Below are 8,480 nucleotides of genomic sequence, written 5' to 3' on the forward strand. Positions count from 1 at the left end.
GCAGGAGTGAGCTGTGTGACGCTGTGTGAGTCTGCCCCTCCCTCCACTCTCTGGGCGCCAGTCTGTAGAATGTGGCGGTGGACATGGGCCCCTCAAGCCTGGTGGCTCTCTCGGTTTAGGTCTCTCCTGATGGGAGTGGGAATCTGGGCAGGCGTGGGTGGCTGCTTCTCAGGGCCTTCTCACAGCTCCCTTCTTGGGACGTTTCAGTCACAGATTTGTGAATCTGCAATTTTGGGAAGATGACTTAAGGTCACCTGTCTAACCTCAAATGCAGGTACGCCCTCTATTTTCTCCCCGAGAGTGACATCTCTCCTTGGTTTACTCCTATGCCCAGTTCGGTCAGTTTCATTCCTGGACAGCTCTGGCTTCTGTGCATGCTTTTTTGTTTTGTTTGAAACAGACTCCAGCCTTGCTCTGTCGCCTAGGCTGGAGTGTAGCGGCACTGTCTCTGCTCACTGCAGCCTTGTCCTACAGACTCAAGCTATCATCCTGCCACAGATGGGATTACAGGCACGTCCCACCACACCTGGCTAGTTTTTGTATTTTTAATAGAGACAGAATTTTGCCATGTTGCCCAGGCTGGTCTCGAACTTCCAGACACAAGAGATCCGCCTGTTTCAGCCTCCCAGAGGGTTAGGATTATGATTGTGTGCCACGGTGCTTGGCCTCCATGTGTGTCTTAATTCTACATTTGGCACCCCAGCCCCAAATGGAAGCAAGGCACACCACAGCCACAGAGCTCTTGGGTATTATATCTGCTCTGAGTCTTCCTAGTTTTAGGGTGAGCACCCTGAGATTCTTCATCTGACGCTGCTAGTGGCTATTTGGGTGTGTGTTTGGGGGTCCCTCCTCTTGGCACACATATCAGTGTTCACTCTGGGCTGGACTGCACGCTGGGACAGGTACCCCAACCTGTATCCAGGGGGTATCACCTCCTATGTTCTGGTCACTCTACTCCTACTGATGTGGTCCCTGGTGATGCTGACTTTTACAGCAGTACCATCCAATGCATTTACAACGATATTGGCAAGGCCCTGTGAATTATTTTTAAGTGGGAATAAAACAGGTTTTCTGTGGTCTCCAATCATACCTGTGGCTAACAATCCAAAAAATCATGGGGAAATGCTGGAAGAAAAAAGTGATTTAGGGGCATGGGAGGTAGCTTCTGTCTCATTCATCCTGGTCACAGCCATATAAGATCCAACAGTCATGCCTGTCACTCCCTGCCCCTCTACCAATCCTTCTGGTCCATGGGCTTCCCATCCCCCACCTGCCACCTGCTCTTCAGCTCCCCCTGCTGCTGCCTCCCACAGCCCATAGTCTCTCACCTGGACTAGTGCAGCAGCCTCCTGGGGCTGACCCTCCAGCTTCCTTACAGCAGCCAGAGCAATCTTTCTAGAACACAAGAGTGCTCACTCACCTCCCCAGATTCAAACTCTCCCTGCCCAACCCCGACCTACCTCTGCATACTGTTTACATTAAGACCCAAGCTTTTGAAGGCAGAGCTTGCTTTTAATGCAAAGTCCTGTGCATGCCAAGTGGTTGCCTTCCTTCCTCCTCCTTTTCTTTCCTGGGTCCCTGGACCCCCACACCCTGGACCCCAGCCACCCTGGCGACCTTGCTCCCTTTCTGTGCACCTTTCTGTGGCTTCTACACTTGCTGCCTCCTCACCTGGGAAAATTCCTATTTATTTCAAATCCCAGTTTCTATGTCCCCCCGCCCCCCAAGAGCTTGCTGGGGTTAGGACACTGAGAAAGGGATTTCTGTGCCCCACAGCAGTAAGCACCCCCACTTCATCATTTCGTATTCAACGTTAGCTCAGAGAAACAATACTAGGAGATAACATTTGCCACCCACCCCCACCCCCACCGCCCCCTCTCCCGCAAGATTCACTGGCTGAAACGAACCCAGACTTGTTCACTCATGGGTTTGTTTGTTTAATCTACAAATATTTACGAGCACTTGCAATGAGTTATGTAGGACAATAGATGCCAGGGCACAGCGGAGACGAAACAGACAGAAGTCCTTGTCTCCGTGGAGCTGACATTCTGGTTGGGGGAGGCAGCCGTTAGGTGAACTGGGTTAAGTATAGACTATAATAGCAATGGGTGCGGTGGAGAGGAATGGAGTCAGGCTGGGGTGGGGTGAGAGCTGAAATTTAAAAACTCCAGGGAGGATACACAGAGGGAAAGACCTGAGGGTGAGGGCGCCAGGTGAGCTGCTACCTCGGGGCAGAGCGCCCGGGGAAGGCTGCTGTGCTCCAGGACAGGTAGCTGTGTGGCGGGGTGCGGTGGGCTGGGGAGAGGTATGTCCTGAGAGGTGGTGGCCCAGATCCTGCAGGATCACCGAGGCCATGGCTCGGACTCGGCTTGTCCTCCAGGTGGGGTGGAAAGCCCTGGAGGGTGGTGGACAGAGGATGGTGCGGTCCGATGGCAGAGGCATTCTGAGCACCTTCCGGCTGCCATGTGCAGAAGGAACGGCGCGGGGCAAGGCGGGAGCCGCGAGAGCAGGGAGAGAGGCTGGAGGCTTGGTCCAGGCTGGGGGCAGTGTGAACGACGAGACATAGTCATGGTGACCAGCTGCTGGCAGGAAGTCATTTTCTTTTTAGCCCAGTTTTAAGGATGAAGTGTGGATAAGGAAAGGTGAAGGTCACATTGCTAAAAGGCGCTATGAGTGGTACTTTGCACCTGTTTCCAGGAGTGGACAGGCCCATGCACCTGTCCCTCTCCAGGAGTGAGTTTCCATGGGCAGGCACGTGCCTCTCACTGGCGTGTGGGGTCCTGACACGCAGAGGAGATGCAGCGCTGTTGAATGTGGATTTCACTGAGTCTCACGGGGAGCCCTGTAGGACCTCGGCCCAAGGTCATTCCGGCCAAAGGCCGCTAGAGGGCAGCGGTGCTTTTCCCTCTGCATGAAGTTTGGGACAACGTCGGCACTCAGCCCCGTCTGGTCCCAGGTCACCACCCGGGGCCTTGCAACTCAGGGAGTGGGAACACGATCGATGAGCACCCCCACCGCCAACCCCAACCCCTTGTCCAAGCCAGAGGAAAGGAACTCGTTCAAGGACCCAGGAAGGAGCCTGGACAGGGCCGCGGAGACCCACAGCATGATCTCCTCCTGGGCCCCCTTCTTACACCCGAGGAAGTTGGCAGAGGAGGAAGGGGGTTGCCAAGGTCACTCGGGACTTGCTGCTAGACCCACGCCAGCCCTTCTCCCAGGCGACCCTTCCTGTGATCCCGGGACTTCCGTCAGCCTAGCTGACCCTGGAAGGCTGTGGGGTTGGGTGTGCTAAGGAGGCCCCTCTGGGTGGTGGAGACGTGGGTGCCGGGGCCCCGAACAGTCGGAGAGGAACCCCGCTGGAGCAGCCTGCTGGCAGTCCCTGCCTGCATTTTATGCACGGGCTGGAGAGCAGTAACTGGGAAAGGCAAACAAGGTTACCTTTCTCAGCTTCAGTTATTGGTGGCATTAACCAGCGTGGGTCGATTTTTAAGAATCTGCATACCACTGCAACTTGACCTCGGAGAATCGTCAATCACTTTAGAAATGCACATAGAGAGGTCACATTGATGCTTTGTGTAAAAAATCCCCACCTAAATCGTTGCTAGCACAGAACCTCCTTTGCAAGTGTAAATCTGTTTATAATGCATCGCCTTTGGCAGGGCCAGCCTTGCTGCCTTCCGGGGCTCTGGCTTTTGCTGTTCATGATCCATGTATCCGGGTCAAGCTTTCACTCTTCCCCTGAGCTGTACTCCATTTCCCTGACCCTCTTCCTGAGAGGCGATGCCTGTCCAGGCCCTGCTCAGACGCCTTGATCTGCCTGCCCCCAGCCTGTCTCCCTGTTTGCTGGGGCACACTCCTGAGGACACTCGCTACCATCAGTGACAAGCCAGTGGCGTTTGCCAGCTTCTTCTCCAAATGTTCTCCATGCAGTAACTCACAAGACTCTTCACACAACTCTGTTTAGTAGGTATTATTAGCCTCATTTTACAGATGTGGAAACTGAAGCCCGGAAATGCTTCGAGGAGTCAGTGTCACGATTTAAACCCAGCCTCCGGCTCAATTTAAACCCAACCTTCTGTCAGGTTTTCTGTTTATTTTTATTTTATTTTAAAAGTTCTGGGATACATGTGCAGAATGTGCATATTCGTTACATAGGTATACACATGCCATGGTGGTTTGGTGCACCTACCAACCCATCACCTAGGTTTTAAGCCTCGCATTTATTCACTATTTGTCCTGATGCTCTCCCTCTCCTTTCCCCCCACCTCCTGTCAGGCCCCCGGCCCCTGTGTGTGATGCTCCCCTCCCTGTGTTCATGTGTTCTCATTGTTGAACTCCCACTTATAAGTGAGAACATGCACTGTTTGGTTTTCTGTTCCTGTGTTAGTTTGCTGAGAATGATGGCTTCCAGCTTCATCCATGTCCCTGCAAAGGACATGATCTCATTCTTTTTCATGGCTACAAAGAATTCCCTGGTGTGTATGTGCCACATTTTCTTTATCCAGTCTATTATTGATGGATATTTGGGTTAGTTATGAGTCTTTGCTATTATAAACAGTGCTGCAATAAACGTCAGTGTGCATGTGTCTTTATAGTAGAATGATTTATAATCCTTTGGGTATATACCCAGTAATGTGATTGCTGGGTCAATTGGTATTTCTGGTTGAGAAATTACCACACTGTCTTCCACAATGGTTGAACTAGTTTACACTCCCACCAACAGTGTAGAAGTGTTCCTATTCTCCACAGTCTCACCAGCAACTATTGCTTCCTGACTTTTTAATAATTGCCATTCTGACTGGCATGAGATGGTATCTCATTGTGGTTTTGATTTGCATTTCTCTAATGATCAGTGATGATTAGCTTTTTTTTTCAGGTTTCTTGGCCACATAAATATACGTCTTCTTTCAAGAAGTGTCAGTTTATATCTTTTGCCCATTTTTGATGTTTTTTTCCTCATAAATTTGTTTAAGTTCCTTGTAGATTATGGATATTAGATTTTTGTTAGATGGGTACATCGCAAAATTTTTCTCCCATTCTGTAGGTTGCCTTTTCACTCTGATGCTAGTTCTGTTGGTGTCTAGAAGCTCTTCAGTTTAATTAGATCCCATTTGTCAATTTTGACTTTTGTTGCCATTGCTTTTGGTGTTTTAGTCATGAAGTCCTTGCCCATGACTATGTCCTGAATGGTATTGCCTAGGTTTGCTTCAAGGGTTTTTATGATTTGGGGTTTTACATTGAAGTCTTTAACCCATCTTAAGTTAATTTTTGTATAAGGTATAAGGAAGGGGTCCAGTTTCAGTTTTCTGCATATGGCTAGCCAGTTTTCCTACCACCATTTATTAAATAGGGAATGCTTTCCCCATTGCTTGTTTTTGTCAAGTTTGTTGAAGATCAGATGCTTGTAGATGCGAGGTGTTATTTCTGAGGTATCTGTTCTGTTCCATTGGTCTATATGTCTGTTTTGGTATTAATACCATGCTGTTTTCGTTACTGTGGCTTTGTAGTATAGTTTGAAGTCAGGTAGCATGATGCCTCTATCTTTGTTTTTTTGCTTAAAACTGTCTTGTCTATATGAATTCATTATTGGTTCCATATGAAATTTAAAGTATTTTTTTCTAATTCTGCAAAGAGAGCCAATGGTAGCTTGATGGGAATAGCACTGAATCTATAAATTACTTTGGGCAGTACGGCCATTTTCATGATATTGATTCTTCCTATTTATGAGCATGGAATGCTTTTCTGTTTGTTTATGTACTCTTACTTCCTTGAGCAGTGGTTCTCCTTGAAGAGGTCTTTCATGTTCCTTGTAAGTTGTATTTCTAGGTATTTTATTCCCTTTGTAGCAATTGTAAATGGGAGTTCACTCCTGATTTGGCTCTCTGCTTGTCTATTATTGGTGTATAGGAATGATTGTGATTTTTGCACATGGATTTTGTATCCTGGGATTTTGCTGAAGTTGCTTATCAGCTTGAGCAATTTTTGGGCTGAGACAATGGGGTTTTCTAAATACAGAATTATTTCATCTGTAAACAGAGATGATTTGACTTCCCCTCCTCCTATTTGAATACTGTTTATTTCTTGTTCTTGCCTGATTGCCCTGGCCGGAACTTCCAATACTATGTTGAATAGGATTGGTGAGAGAGGGCATTTTTGTTTTGTGCCAGTTTTCAAGGGAATGCTTCCAGCTTTTGCCTATTTAGTATAATATCGGCCATGGGTTTGTCATAAATAACTTATTATTTTGAGATATGTTCCATCAATGCCTACTTTATTGAGAGTTTTTAACATGAAGGGATGTTGAATGTTATCGAAGTCCTTCTCGGCATCTATTGAGATAATCATGTGGTTTTTGTCTTTGGTTCTGTTTACGTGATGGATTATGTTGATTGACTTGCATATGTTGAACCAGCCTTGCATCCCAGGGATGAAGCCCAGTTGATTGTGGTGGATAAGAGTTTTGATGTGCTGCTGGGTTCGGTTTGCCAGTATTTTATAGAGAATTTTCACATCAATGTCCATCAGGGATATTGGCCTGAAGTTTTCTCTTTTTTTGTGTGACTCTGGCCAGCTTTATTATCAGGATGGTACTGGTCTCATAAAATGAGTTAGGGAAGAATCTCTCTTTTTTGATTGTTTGGAATAGTTTCAGAAGGAAGTTCTTCATACCTCTGGTAGGATATGGCTGTGAATCTGTCTGGTCCTAGGCTTTTTTTGGTTGCTAGGCTATTAATTACTGCCTCAATTTCAGAATTTGTTATTGGTCTATTCAGGGATTTGACTTCTTTCTTGTTTAGTCTTGGGAGAGTGCATGTGTCCAGCAATTTATCCATTTCTTCTAGATTTTCTCATTTATTTGTGTGGAGTATTTATAGTATTCTCTGATGGTAGTTTGTATTTCTGTGGGATCAGTGGTGATATCCCCTTTATCATTTTTTGTTGTGTCTATTTGATTCTTCTCTCTCTTCTTCTTTGTTAGTCTAGCTAGCAGTCTATCTATTTTGTTAACTTTTTAAAAAAACCAGCTCCTGGATTCACTGATTTTTTTGAAGGGTTTTTTGTGTCTCTATCTTCTGTCAAGAAATCTTAGTTATTTCTTGTGTTCTGCCAGCTTGTGAATTTGTTTGCTCTTGCTTCTCTAGTTCTTTTAATCGCGATGTTAGGGTGTTGATTTCAGATCTTTTGAGCTTTCTGATGTGGTCATTTAGCGCTCTAAATTTCCCTCTAAACACTGCTTTTGCTGTGATGCAGACATTCTGGTACATTGTCTTTTTGTTCTCATGGGTTTCAAAGAACTTCCTGATTGTTACCTTAGTTTTGTTCTTTACCCAAGAGTCATTGAGGAGCAGGCTGTTCAAGTTTCATGTAGTTGTGCAGTTTTGAGTGAGTTTCATAATCCTGAGTTCTAATTTGATTGCACTGTGGTCTGAGAGACTGTTATGATTTCCTTATTTCACATGTGCTGAGGAGTGTTTTACTTCCAATTCTGTGGCGTATTTTAGAATAAGTGCCCTGTGGTGCTGAGAAGAATGTATATTCTGTTGATTTGTGGTGGAGAGTTCTTGAGATGTTTATTAGGTCCACTTGATCCAGAGCTGAGTTCAAGTTCTAAATATCCTTGTTAATCTTCCGTCTTGTTGATCTAATATTGACAGTAGGGTGTTAAAGTCTCCTTCTATTATCGTGTGGGAGTCTAAGTCTCTGTGTAGGTTTCTAATAACTTATTTTATGAATCTGGGTGCTCCTGTATTGGGTGCATATATATTTAGCATAGTTAAATTTTCTTGTTGCATTGATCCCTTTACCATTAGGTAATGCCCTTCTTTGTCTTTTTTAATCTTTCTTGGTTTAAAGTCTGTTTTATTCGAAGACTAGGATTGCAATCCCTGCTTTTTTTTCTTTCCATTTGCTTTGTAAATAGTCCTCCATCCCTTTATTTTGAGCCTATGTGTGTCTTTGCAGGTGTGATAGGTCTCCCGAATACAGCACACCCATGGGTCTCAACTCTTTATCCAATTTACCAGTCTATGTCTTTTAATTGGGCATTTAGCCCATTTACATTTAAGGTGAATATTGTTATGTCTGAATTCAATCCTGTCATCATGATGCTAGCTGGTTATTCTGCAGATTAGTTGATGCAGTTTCTTCACAGTATCACTGGTTTTTATACTTTGGTGCTTTTGCAGTGACTGGTACTGGTCTTTCATTTCCATATTTCATGGTTCCTTCAGGAGCTCTTGTAAGGCAGGCCTGGTGATGACAAAATCCTTCAGCATTTGCTTGTCTGGTAAGGATTTTATTTATCCTTTGCTTACGAAGCTTAGTGTGGCTGCACATGAAATTCTGGGTTGAAAATTATTTTCTTTATTTTAAGAAAATTAAGAATTTAAAATTAAGAATTTAAAATTTAAATTCTTTAAAATTAAGAATGTCAAATATTGGCCTCCACTCTCTTCTGGCCTGTAAGGTTTCTTCAGAGA

This window comes from Callithrix jacchus, chromosome 3 (genome assembly GCF_049354715.1).
Source record: "Callithrix jacchus isolate 240 chromosome 3, calJac240_pri, whole genome shotgun sequence".
In the NCBI taxonomy this organism is placed as follows: Eukaryota; Metazoa; Chordata; class Mammalia; order Primates; family Cebidae; genus Callithrix; species Callithrix jacchus.